This window comes from Camellia sinensis, chromosome 15 (genome assembly GCF_055761805.1).
Source record: "Camellia sinensis isolate YWXY chromosome 15, ASM5576180v1, whole genome shotgun sequence".
Classification (NCBI taxonomy): domain Eukaryota; kingdom Viridiplantae; phylum Streptophyta; class Magnoliopsida; order Ericales; family Theaceae; genus Camellia; species Camellia sinensis.
Window position 1 is genome coordinate 100705476 of NC_138975.1, and position 14612 is coordinate 100720087.

Below are 14612 nucleotides of genomic sequence, written 5' to 3' on the forward strand. Positions count from 1 at the left end.
ATTCCACAAAAAAGTGATCAAAGACCTCATCTGAAACTGGAATCCTAGACAAGTAGATTTCAAGTTCACCATCTAACCCATCAACGCCCACTGATTAAGAGCTAGAATTCGACAACAGAACCTTCATAAGCAGCACACCTTCTTCAACCACGTTCAATTCAGAAAATTTCCTTTTACGCCACCTTGAAGTGTGCTATAATACAACTTGTTAATATTACATGATATTACACTCCCCCTCAAACTCGAACAAATGAGAGGTCAAGAAGCGAGAGTTTGCCCACCACGAATTCATGCCGAGCACGGGTGTGAGACTTGGTAAACAAATCTGCAATCTGAAGGCCTTACTCATTTAAGGCGAAATAAAGGGCTGTCTTTTAATCCAAGCACTTCTAGCGAGTAAAGCGCCCTTTTTCTTTATATAAGGGTAAAGCCACTTTCATTTATTATCGGTACGCTCATTAACGATAGGGTTGGTTACAATCTGAATAGTGTCGTTATTGTCACTATGAAGAGGCGCTGATCACAAAGACCACAATCCTTCACATCGATTTCCTCTGGCCTTAACAAGGGATCTGTAAAGATAACGCTTCCATTGCCAACTGTAAACGTCATTTACAAGCCCGCCCCTTAACATGCACTGGAGAGTCCTTCCTCTTCGTTATTTTCTGACGAATCTCCTGTCCCAAACGACCAACTGAAGCAGTTAGATGTTGTCAGCGACCATTTAGGGGAAACGGCAACCCAAAAATCCTCAATTGACTTCTTCTATGCACCTGCACACTCTGTCGGGTCTTGATCACATCACGACGTGTTTGGAGCCGAGAGCTAGACAATGAAGACACAAAAGAGCCCACAATCAGTAAAATCAACGGAGACGAAGACCCTAAAGAATTCGGAGTAGAAAGAAGTAGACGACGCCGTGATGATCCAGCTCCATTATCCATAGACCCGCGCCTACTTGGTGCATTGTAGAAGATTCATCATCAGAGCTATCTTCTGCCTCTGAACCTAGAGTAGTACACAACGCCTTACCTTTAACCCGATCCCCTACCCATCCACTACAGTGAGAGCCCCCAGTTTGGCAATTACACCGCACTTCATTGTGCTCTTGAATCACAATGGCTTGTTGAGGCCTATGTCTTCTGGTCCTCCTAAGATTGTGAGGACCCAACCCCAACCCACCTCGGCCCATTAACATTGGCCTAGTGGGGGGCATTCGCCTCATCTAAAGCCCAAGGAACAAGGGCGTTAATGAGACCCACGAACTGCTCCAAACAAGACTTCCAACTACCATCTTCATAGTCAAAGGTGGAATTAAAACCGAGAAAAGTTAGGGTTTAAAAAAAAAAAATTATGAAAATGATCATGAAAGATTTATGATTTTTGAATTACCTGATTAGTATGTGGTGCTTTATTCTTTGTGTAATCTAAGGGTCACAAAACTTTCATGATTATTTTTATGAAAAGTTTTTCATGATACTTAGTATTACTGATTAATACCTTCCAAAAAACAATTGTAAATTTGCCAGACGATTCGACGCCATTATTAACTAGACTACCTGCATCAACTCCCATACCAGCCAAAAAATCAGCCCATTTACGCCAAATAATTTTCTAGCTCACCAACTCTTTGAACCTCTACATCTCTATCTTGCGAGGAAAGCAATCCATGCAGACCGGATTGCTAGAACCAACATTGCATCCACCGGACTTAAAGGCCTTAACGGACCCTCCATCTGAATGCCACATCCCCTGTGCAGTTGTTCCACTATTGCCACAACCATTAAACCGCGTTCCCAACTTGCATCATATTGTGAAACAAAATCATCAAGATTTACCGTTTCCATAGAACTACCATATCATCGTATTCCGGCAGAGTTTTCGATACCAGTCCACCCGTATTGGCCACAGTACCAAAAGTGGAAGCATTTCCCCGACCTGTTCGTGTATCTATAGTGGAAGTACGCCATTCAGGATGGCGACCGAAAGCACAAAGATGCAATGTATACATTAGCTTTGAAGGATTCGAGATTACTGAAGGTCCCAACTGGCGACCGATACCTGCAATAGTTCGAGTAATCGCCTCACTAGCATCTTCAAAGTTGACAAAACACTGAGTGAAAGTATGGTCAGGGGCCAACCACAAGTACGACAAAACTTATTCACCCGTTCATACTGGCATTCAATCCAGCTAGATTGCCCATCTTGGCATCGCAAGAAAAATTCACTTATCATCGGCTTACCAGTGTAAACCCATACATGAATACGCAAGAAACGAATATTCAGAGGGGTTACTGTATCCAAATCTACACCAATAAATTCCCCTATCGTGCGACCCAACCACCAACCCGCTACTTTAGTAAAACATTCCAGTGGAAGCCTAAACAAACACTACAAGAATTTACACAATTGCCGACCACTTTTGCTGAACAAAAAAATTTTGATCGCAGAAAAATGACATTTGACGACCAAATATTAATTAGTCACGAATGATCATTATTTTTGGCGACCAAATATTATTGGTCGCAAAAGATTATATTTTGGCGACCAAAAAATAAGTTGGTCGCAGAAGGTGGTACACTTTTGCCGACCAACTACAAATTTGGTCGCGGAAGGTCACATATTTTTTGGTGACCAAAAATTTGGTCGCCAAAAACTTATTTTCAGCAACCAAAAAAAATTAGTCGCCAAATTAGTACCTTTAGCAACTAATATTTTAGTCGCGTTGATTGAGATTTGGCGACTAAAAAAGTTTGTCGGCGAAGGTACCTTTTCTGCGACTAATATGGTCTTTTGGTCACCAAAAGTTTGGGAGGGAAATTTGAAACATGGAGGGAGGAAATGAAATTTTGAAAATTTCCGCCAAAACTACCACTTAAATTTTGAAATCTGTCTCAGCTATGTTTTGGCACTTAAATTTGGCGTCTTTTGGCACTTAAATTTGGCGTCTTTTGGCACTTAAATTTTGAACTCATAAAACTATGTTAAAACAAAAAATCTGTCTCAGGCAAAACCACCACCAATCCATCTTCAACTCTCCATCCTCCTTACTTACAGGTCCTCTCATTCTCTCTCTCTCTCTGTGTAACAATGGCGGACGTGGTTCAGTACAAGCTCGAGCGCATGGTGGACGAGCTCGACGACCTCGAGCGACGAGGACTCTTCTCGCAATGCGAGATTGCAGAGATTGTGAAACAGAGAAGGAAGTTCGAGTACAGGCGCAAACGTCCGAGCCCTCTCAAGCAAGACTTCATAGCCTACATAGACTACGACAAGCAGCTTAAAGCTCTACGGCTACTCCGCAAGAAGGCTGTGGCTCGGGAGCTGAAGAAGCAAAACAAGAAGATGAAGAAATCAGTTTCCGATTTTGCTGGAGTTTTGAGGATTTTGGAGATTTATCGGCTCGCAACGAACCGGTTTAAGGGCGATATTGAGCTCTGGTTTCAGTATCCAGATCAGTACAGGTGATATCCAGATTAGGTAATTGAAAGCCAATAGCAACGAAGTGCTTTCAGCTCTTGTAGTAGATCGGTCTGGTCGTAGATCCTTATTTCCTTCTGTCTTGTCTCTCTTTCTTCGCTTGTGAAGAAGTGAAATCTTATCCTTCTCCCATGCTTTCCGTTGGTCAATAATAATAAAAAGTTCACTATAGTTCTTCACTACTTGTAAAGGTTGGTTCGGGTGGGACATATTTAAAAACCTTTTCATTTCACAAAACGAGTAATACCCAAATCAACACATGATCAAGAGAAAACAATTGATCTTAAGTTCTATTAGAACTTATTTTGCCTCCTCTGAACTGGGTATTACTGGTTTCTCTTTATCCATTTTTTTTTATAAAAATTAGAAATAGAACTTAAGAAATGCCAGTTCACAACGCGACCCAGAGATGCAAAAGGAAAGCTTGGAATGCTGAAACTAAGTTATGTGAATTCAATACATCAGCAGACATACACAAATTAGCACCCATCAAGAAAACCCCAATATATAAAGGAACTGCTAATAAAACGCAATATAAAACGCCTGATCAAGCAACTCAAACTCAGTATCAGATCAAGAGAGTCATCGGTATTAGTTCTGCTTAATATTGGATTGAAGTTTTATAATCAAAAACTGATTGTTTAAAAAAAAAAAGAAAAAAAAAAGAGATTTGGCAACTAAATTGTTAGTCGGCGATTCTTTGACTTTTGGCGACCAAACTTTTTGGTCGCGAAATGTGACAATTGGCGACTAAGAAATTTGGTCGGGAAAATATCACTTTTTGCGACCAAAGTGTTTTAGCGACAAAATGGATTAGTCGCAGTAATTAAATATTTAGCGACCAAAAATGTAGTCGGCAAATCCAACTTTTCCCGACCAACCAAAATTTTGGTCGCGAATTACTTTTGCCGACCCTCAATTGGCGACCAAAGTAGCGACCAAAAAAATTGGTCGCGGATAACTTTTGCCGACCAAAAATGGGCTTTTAGCGACCAATTTTTTGGTCGGCAAAAGTGTTAATTCTTGTAGTGAAACATACCCAACAAGCAAACTTGACGATGATTGATGCTCCAAAATCAGACTGTGGTGCTAGCGTTCTAACACCAAAAGCCCACCTTGGATTGCATACGAACCTTCCTTCTATAGCCGCTCCAAATCCTCCACATTTTGAAAATGAAACACATAAATATTCCAACGCCGACCCACCACCAAAACCTCTCCTTGAGTACGCCAGTTTTGATCAATGAAATGTTGCAAAAGAATAAGAAACGTCTGCAAATCCTTCATCATGGAGATAACAAAATTCATCTTGTTTTAGAGCTATACTTAAGAATAAGATTTTTGTCTTTTGCATAATTTAAGGACATTTTGGATTAGGACTTAATATGGTACTATGAATTTTTTTATTTTTTACATTTCAAATATGTGAAATTTCACACTATTAAATATTTAAAAAAATTCCATTGAAAAACACTGTAAAATTTTAAAAACATTTGTAAAAAAAACGTGAAATTTCAAGTGTAACTACTTGTGGGAGCCAGAAAAAAAAATATATCATCTTATTGGGATTAACCCAAGCAAGGCCCACAATGGGTCTAACCCAAACAAATATCAGGCCCCCTCATCCATATAAAGAGGGGGGACATCCTAGAGAAGAGGTAAATGATCTCTCTACCCTACACAGCACACAAACACTTTATTTCTTTCATCTTCTTTCTCAAATTCTGGTGGCTAACTTTATCATCGGAGTGTCTCTGGCCGGCAACCCCAGTTGGGTGGCGCTGACTATGTTTATCCTTGTAGATGACGGTAGCCAAGCTCATCTCTTCGTTGGAGCTCATCAACATCCATGTGAAAGGATTTTTCGGGTCTCACAATTGGCATCGTCTGTGGAAAGATCAACGAAGAAGATGATAAATACACACCGTTTGCTTTTGCTCTCATCTACTGCAAGTTTATTTATATTTTAATGTGATTTGCATCATTATAATTACAGCTTTACTTTTCCTTGCTTTTTCATGTCAAGCTTACTTTCCATTTCAAGCACTCTATGTGCTATGGATTTTATAACCAGATACAGAGAAAGAAATTCAAAGGGCCATTACTTTGTTTTCTCTCTCTCACAGTTGACTCATTTTTATAGTCTTTGCATATAAATTTATTTATCAACTTGATCCATGTGGCAACCTTTTGTTTTAGATGCTCATTTTAGTTTGTCAAGAAATATTGCAGCAACCATTTTGGCAACTCGGCAATAAACTTTAACAACTAAAGAAGTCAGCGAGCCAATTGCCTACTTGCCAATCGGCAACCAAAAAAGTCAGCAAGCCAATTGCCGACTTGTTGATCAAGAGGCCGATTGATACCAAGTATAATCGTCAATCCGTATTACAAGTATAATATTATTAACATAGAGTCTGTTCTGCCAAACATTACATTTTTAGCAACAGTGACATGCAAATACAACAATTGCTTGTGGGGCCGAACAACCTAATAGCAGCGCTGCATGCCCCTTCTCAACACCTAGCATCAATAAAGTGTTAGTCGGCTCCTTATTGAGTTGCCGATCAATTTCTTCACAACCATATCTCTTGAAAATAAATAAATAATATTAATAGTTTTGCCGACCTAAAAATTAATCACCATATTTGCATGCATTTATATGTCTGTCACATACAAGTCTTCATGACCTGTTTGGCTTAAGAACTAAATGTTATAGTGAGCCCCTGGCTGGATCTCCACTTCTATGTCTTGGTATATCTTAATTAGATTAAACTTTATTATTTGGCACCATAGTAAAGGACGACTTCAAGAGTTACATTATTTTTATCTAATTTCAACTTGCTGTTTACCACAATTATTAATTGAATATGTTTTCCTCAACATCAACAAAACTTATTATAAGAACTTGGGCAATTATTACTGTAGTATAATTTAAAAGACCTCCTAGCACTCGGGCATTTCTCTCATCTAACAGGTGCACTCAGCAAAGCCAGAAGTTACCAAGCATTACCACCCAGACTCTCGGCAAAGACAAAACTACAAGAACAAGCCAACCAAATGCTCCAGTAAGAACGAGCCAAAATAAATTGCCAACCATTGCCAGCCAAGTTCTTAGCAAATCCAAATTCGAAGGGGTGTCGACACACCGCGAAGCTAAGAAAAATCGCCGATCAGAAGATCGGCACAATCACCGCCATAAGTGTTGCTGACCAACTTCTCGGCAAAGTCACATTATATATGAAATGGACACCGATGTTTTGACACTAGCTACTCAGCACACCACTCAAGTCCCTCTATTTTCCATAGACATAGTTGGGTTCACTCATAGGTTTTTCTGCAAAGGTTGTTAGGCAATCCACCAAGGCTATACGACAACCCAACATGGCTGATTCGAGAGCTTTACGTTTATATCCGACGTTCGAGCCAACTCATAGCAAATTGCTCGGCACAACTACAGAGTTATTCGGCCGAACTATGACCCCGAGCTCCATTCTTTGGCAATGAAAAACGGCCTTGATTATGCGTCGCCGAGTGCAAAGCCAAGAACGCGGACCACCAAGCTCTTTTGCCATATACATTTCCCTATCTAACACATTCTTCCAACGACTACATTTGTGCCGAGCACAAAGCTCAAGTGCGTTTACCATTATTAATTCATCAACATTATTAGGCTTCGGCAATTTATTCGGTGTAGGAGAGGGTTCAAGAAAGGAGTTGGAAAATTCGAAGATCTTCAAAGATCCTTGAAGAACAACTTCGAATTCTCTAGAATATGATGAGAGGCTTAGATTCTTCAATAATCTCAACTTAGGAACACAACAACAAAGGAGATGATGGAGATAAGAGATTGGGTGAAGAAGAAGGCAAAATGGCTAGAGAATAGAATAATGGCAAGGCTCTCCCATTGATCTCCCACTTTCACTCTCAAGGTTGATAATGGAGAAGGGAAATTAGTTCTTTCCCAAGAGTTAAAAAATCTCCAAAATCCATCCCTTGTAAAGCTATGGGTGGGTGCTATTTATAGGCACCTCATGATGTAGGATGGAGCCCATGTGCAAGGCACATGGGGGATATTCTCTCTAACCACCTTGTCCGAGGAGGTGACCTCTCCGAGGAGGTGACTTCTCCGAGGATGAGAAAACCCCGAAGAGGAGATCAATCCCTCGGCGAACCCTTCTTCTTAGCCACACCTAACCAATGATCCCCAATCATCCCAAAGGGTCAGGGGTAGTCCCAGAGGACGTCCTGCCGCAAATATTGCCGAGTCTCAGGGACCCCCTAGATCGTGCCACCTCGACCCGGGTATAGGCTAGTTTAACCGAAGAGTGAATTTATCTCCACTCACCGTCCTCGGGATCGGGTCCTTTGTTCGGACTCCATTACGCCCATGGTTCTGGTACGTAGATCCCGGAAAGCTCCGAGCCCGCAAGTGTTCTGGGACTCATTAACGGAGCGACTTCTAGATTGCGTTTGAATCCGTTCGAAGCCAAGTGCTTCGGACCTCTAGGTTCGTGGATCCGAACCTTTTCAAGTCCGAGTGCCTCGGATCTCTAGGCTTGCTCAATACCCTTTCGAGTCCGGGCCCGAGTAAGTCTCTAAGTTCGTGGATCCGAACCCTTTCGAGGCTTAGAGCGATTCAGCCCGTTTGATGGCAATAAATCTGGGCCCACCGATTCTTGGACTTGCAATAAATTCGGGCCCACCAATCTTGGGCTATTGGGCCTAAATAATTTAATGGGCTCAAATTAGCTCCTCTTACATTTGCCCCTTGCGTGTATGAGAAATTGTAATTTTTCGGACATGCATAATTTCACCTTGTCAGTCATGCTTCACATTATGTCTTCGAGAATATTAGTCTTGATAGAGTCTAAAGATAAAGCTGAAAATTCACCGTAATTTACAGATAAAATCGACAAGTAACATTAAAAAAATAAATAAGTAAATAACTTTTTTTTTTCTTTTTTTTTTCTTTTTTTTTTTTTAAAAACTCTTTTTTTTTTTTCTTTTTTTTTTTGAGCTTTTTTTTTTTTACAACAATATAAAAACATATTGCTTTTTGGACACCAAATAAATATTTGTGCTACGTTTTTCTTCATAAACAAATCCTGATCCTTTAATTCTTTAAGAGCCTGAATAATTCCAAGTCTTCTAGAACATTTGAAGGTGCATTGTTTTACTCCAAGTCAAAGCAAATTAAAGAATCCATTTTTTTTCATTCTCAACAAGATATGGCCACACTTTCTTTTACAATACAGCAGCCCATTTATTTTTTAATCTTGGAGAGATAAGGCCCACCACTTATATATATATATATATATATATAATCTTATTCTCTTTTTTTTTTTTTGTCAAACCCTACTCCTCTCTCTACAGCTTGCTTTGCACTCTATTTGAAGACCACCGCCGCTGCTTCTCTAAATCAAGAAAGCAGAGCCACGAATTTTTTTTTATTTTATTTACAGCTACCAAACCAAATCGTGGCCAGCTGGTTCTCCCTCTACAAGACAAACCCAGCTCTCAACATTTTCAAAGAGGCTCTGTTTCTGCCATTTACTTTTCTTTTCTTTTCTTTTTTTAAAGAAAATTAAGAAAATAATAATCTAAATCTCACTCCTCTTTTTGCAGCAGAGTTTCGTTTTGCCTCTACAACAACAACGGGCTATCCTTGCTTGCACACCATTTGCTGCCGCAACTCCGTCGGAACACCAATCTTTCTAGTGTTTTCCAATACACCGTCGCCCAAAACATTATCTGCAGATCTACCCATTCCATGCGAGAACCAGATGTGGATCTGTCTTGTGCGCGCGACCAGTCAACTCGTACGGCCTGTGTGCTTTTCATCCGTCACTTGCAGCCTCGCTACCGCTTCCAGTCGCTCCTGGCCAACGTCGACCACGCCGCCCACTCAACGCGGCGTTGGTTTGCCCAGCTGCTTCGCCAATTTGGAACCGCCGACTTCGACGTTTGCTCACTCCGGCGGCGCTTGTGACGTTCTGCTCTTCCTTGGCTTGTCTTCATTCGATTGGCTTCATCTTCTTGATTGTCCCAGATCTGTGAGTGAGCTCTTTATATATATATATATATGGGTTTTGATTTTCACTCAACTAATTCCATTCCCTTCACTGTTTCAGATTTATTGATCTTTGGACTTCAAGATCTAGTTGAATCTTTGCTCAAAACCTTCTTCATTTTTCTTCTTGCATTTTTGGATCTGCGGGTATTCCTTCTTATTGTTTTGATGGACTTTTGTGCTCAAAATAAATATGCACTGATACATTTTCTAATTTGGGAATTCTGGTGATAATTTATTTCAGTCTTGAGGCTTGCAAACAATCTTGAACTAGTGAAGACAATACCTACGGCTGGCCTCTCTCTGCTGAAACTCTTCCTTCGGCTTCGACGGTCCAATGCAAACCACACACGTTCGCCCTCTCAACGCAACGTGTGTGGTTGCTGACTCTTCTGTGGTACCAGTGTTGCTTCCGGCTTCAACTTATCTGACGCCGACCACGCACGTTCGCCCACTCAACGCAACGTGTGTGGTCTTGCCAAGCCTAGCCCGGTCTTGTTGATCTTGATCGACGCCGGCTCCGCTACGTCTTCAACACTGCCTTCGTCCTCAACTGTCCAACGCCGACCACGCACGTTCGCCCACTCAACGCAACGTGCGTAGTCTTGCCCAGCCTAGCTCAGTCCTGTTGATTACAGTCTATAAAACCTTTCTGATTTCAACTTGAATTTCCAACATCGGCTTCGGACTTCACCCCTCTAACAGTCCCAAATTTGTGAGTATGAAATTCGGCTCCCTCTTCCTCTTGTTGAATATATAAATATATTTATCACTCCATGTTTGATAGTATTGAAAGGAGTAGAACAAACAAAAATTTGATGTTGTTGTTGTTGTTGTTGTTGTTGTTGTTGATACTCGATGGAATGATTTCAGTAATGAAACTCGTAATGTTGAATATGAATTTTGTTATCGAATGATTGATTGTTGCAACCCCGAGAATATTAGATATCATGCTCGAACTCCTGATGTAGAATTCATCGTAGGACTTGTTGATATGATGAAATACCTTGTTGAATAATAAAGATGATATATTGTTGTTTGTTTAATTTGTGGATGCTTGAGAAATACATAGCTGATGCCAAAATTTTGTGTGACTGTTGTAGTTTTACGTCGGCTTGAGAGGAACCAGCCCGGAGAGACAAAAACTTGATTGTTGCATTTTCATGAACTCGCTCAGAGTAATAAAATTGTTGTAGCTTAAATAGATAATTATTATTTGTTGATGTTGCCCCATTCTGATAATGCCTGAATCATGATCTGAAATTAATATTGTTTGTCTCAGTTGTCGGCTTTGCTATTTCAGGCAAATGAATTCTTGATTGAAATCCACGACCTCGGGGCCCTTGGAACCCGAACTAATGAGAGCAAGGGCTGTTCCTCGGAAGTCTGAACAGAAGCAAGACTGTCCCTCGGGAGTTCGAAGGTAGCACACACCCTACTTTGGCAAGAAAGATTCCTCTGGAAGATAACCGAGTCTACCAAGCTTGCACCAACAGAAATAAAGATTGTCTCCCAGAAGTCCGAGCATAAGCAAGGCTGTCCCTCTGAAGTTCGAGCAGAAACAAGACTCTCCCTCAGAAGTCCGAGCAGAAACAAGGCTGTCCCTCGGAAGTCCGAGTGGATGTGCACTTCTACTTTGGCAGCTAATGGAAGCAAAGGCTATCTCTCGGGAGTTCGAGTAAGAGTCCACTCTACTTTGAAAAGAAAGATCCTCGGAGCTCGTATTGATGAAATCAAGGGCTGTTCTTCAGACCCGCACTAATGAGAGCAAGAGTTGTCCCTCGGAAGGCTCTCCCTTAGAAGTCCGAGCAGGAACAAGGCTGTCTCTCGGAGGTCCGAGTGGATGCGCACTTCTACTTCGGCAGCTAATAGAAGCGAAGGCTATCCCTCGAAGCTCGCACTAATGGAAGCAAGATCTGTTCTTCGAAAGTCCGAGGCGGAGAACACACTCTACTTCAACAAGAAAGATCCTTAAAGCTTGAACTGACAGAAGTAAGGGCTATTCTTCGGAGGTCGAAATGGGAACACACACTCTACTTCAATAAGAAAGACCCTCGAAGCTTGCATTGATGGAAGTAAGGGCTATTCTTCGGAAGTCCGAGTGGGAGTATACTTCTACTGTGTCAAGAAAACTCCCTTCAGGTTGTTAACTGAGTCTACCATTCCTTTTTCTTCTTTGAGGGGCAACAAAAATTGAAAACTGTTTCAAGCAACATAACACAATGAAAATATACAATGTAGAGAAAATAACTTTTAATGGAGATACATAATATAGAGGAAATAAATTTTTTCATAACATAAGAAAGATAGAACTTCATGCACAATGCAGTAAATGCAAACTGTAAATGTCATAGGTAGACTTCTTTCACGGAATGTTGAAATTTGCCCCTAGAGTTGCAAGATCATTTGGAAAGCTTTCACCAGCTGCTCGGGTTGTGGCCATCATGCACCATCATAGCTATGTCTTTGGATCTTTCTGTACAGACTGATATCCACATCCCCGCAAGACTTTTCATGGATCTATTGTAGTCGGAAACTTGCTCGTTGTTGGCCAACACACCAGGCTAGGAATCCGGTACCTCCTCGGAAATAAAGTTCACCTTGAATAATTATGAATTGGGCAAGCTTGGCCATAGTCAATTTTACAACTTTGCTTCTGAGTTGTTCGAGGACTTCTCCTCTCCAGTCCTCCGGAAGGCCTTTGTCTTCAGGTATTATCGAAGGCTCTATTCTCTTCTTGATAATAATTGTCGCCTCCTCCTCTGGGATATCAACTCTTGCCCCTAATGTTGCAAGGGCATCTGAAAACTTGTTGTCGGAGCGAGGCACATGCTCTATTTCGACCTTCTGAAATTTGTCAAGAAGCCTTTGGACTGTTGTTCGATATGTGGCCAAGGCAGGCTCCTTTAAGACGAACTGTCCTGAAACTTGCTTCACTATCAGCTTTGAGTCCCCCCGGATCCGAATCTTCTTGATACTGTGCTTCTCAGCTGCTATCAAGCCTAAAATAAGAGCCTCATACTCGGCTTCGTTATTCGAACAATGGAAATCCAGTTTATAAGACAAATATAATTTTTCCCCACTTTTGCTTGTAAGGACTATCCCGGTTCCTCCCTTCCCTCCGGCTGCTGCTCCGTCAAAGCTCAATGTCCAGAAGCTTTCCTCGGAAGCCATAGCTGCGTACACCTCTCCTCTTAATTCTTCATTCACTGGTTCATAGTCACCACTTGGAAATTGGGCAAGGAGATCAGCTAAGGCTTGGCTTTTGATCGCCTTGGGGGCTACACATGTGATCTCGAATTCACCCAATGCTAACAACCATCTTGCCACCTTCCCGGTTAGAGCAGGCTTGCTGAGGAGGTATCGGATTGGATCACTTCTAGTAACAATCTGAATCTGATGTGCTAGGAAGTAATGTCTGAGCTTTTGGGCAGTGAATACCAAAGCTAAACAATGTCTCTCTACTGGAGTATATCGGACTTCTGCTCCTCGAATCTTCCGACTGATGTAATACACCGGGCGTTCTACTCCATCTACATCTTGGACCAATAATGCCCCTATGGACTTGGGGGTTGAAGTTAGGTACAACATTAGAGGCACCCCGGGCTGCGGGGCTATCATGGTCTGAGGCGAGGTCAAGGCCGCCTTGATTCTCTCAAAGGCCTTTTGGTGCTCTTGGTTCCACTCGAACTTGGCATCTCCTTTTAATAAAGAACCGAAAGGCGCAGAGATCTCTGCCAGTGCTGGGATAAACCTCCGAATATAAGACACCTTCCCGAGGAACTTCTTTAACTCCTTCTGAGAATGCGGGGGAGGCATTGCTCTGATAGATTTGACCTTGTCTTCATCTGCCTTGATACCATGCCTATGTACAAGAAACCCGAGGAACTTCCCGGCCGTCACCCCGAAAGCACATTTGAGAAGATTCATCCTCATTTTGAATTTCTGGCACCTCTTGAATACCTTCTCAAGGTCTCGGAGATGGTCTTCTTCTTTCTTGGATTTTACCACTAGATCATCAACATAATCTTCCACCTCATGATGGATCATGTCATGAAAGATTGCAGTCATAGCCCTTTGGTAAGTTGCACCGGCATTCTTGAGTCCGAAAGGCATGACTGTATAGAAGAAGTTTTCGAGAGGTGTTCTAAAAGCAGTCTTTTCTGCGTCCTCTTCAGCCATCTTAATCTGATTGTATCCACTGAATCCATCCATGAGTGAGAACATCTGGTGTCCCGAGGTAGTATCTACGAGGGTGTCGATGTGAGGAAGAGGGAATTCATCATTCGGGCAAGATTTGTTCAAATCTCGAAAGTCTACACATACTCTGATTTGGCCATTCTTCTTCTTTACTAGCACGATGTTTGCTAACCACGTGGGGTACTGTATTGGCCGGATGAAACCAGCCTGTTGAAGCTTTTCAATCTCCTCCTTAATCTTCTCTTCGAGATCTGGATGATACTTTCGAGCAGCTTGCTTAATTGGCTTGGAGTTTGGGAACACATCAAGATAGTGGGAGACTAGGTCAGGATCTAGTCCGGGCATTTCCTTATATGACCAAGCAAACACATCTGAGTATCGGCTTATCAACTTTAACAACTGTTCCCGCTTCTCTGGGCTAAGGCTCGAACTTACGAATACCGGCCTCGGTGCATCTTGTCCATCACTCAAATCTACTTCAATAAGTTGTTCAGGCTGAGGCTTCGGCCCATGTTGCATGCATTCTGGAGCCACTTCAGGCTTTATTACTATATCATTGTCAGGAGGCTCTTCTTTTGACTCGGAGTCGGTGACTGAAGAAACCGACTCCCCGCACCTTCATAAATAGTACACCATCTTGCCTCCTTCTCGGACTTTCATCACCTTCCGAGGAATAGGCGGACTTTCTGGTCTGGACATCGCCCGCTTACTTGACTCTGCCATCGGCTCCTTGTCATCTTTGATATCCTCCCAACGAGGAATTTTGATCCCTCGAGGCTTAGAGGTAGTGGGAACTTCTTCGACAGCCAGTTCGGTGAAGTAGATGGCATCAGAATAATGAGCTTCATGAATCTCGAAA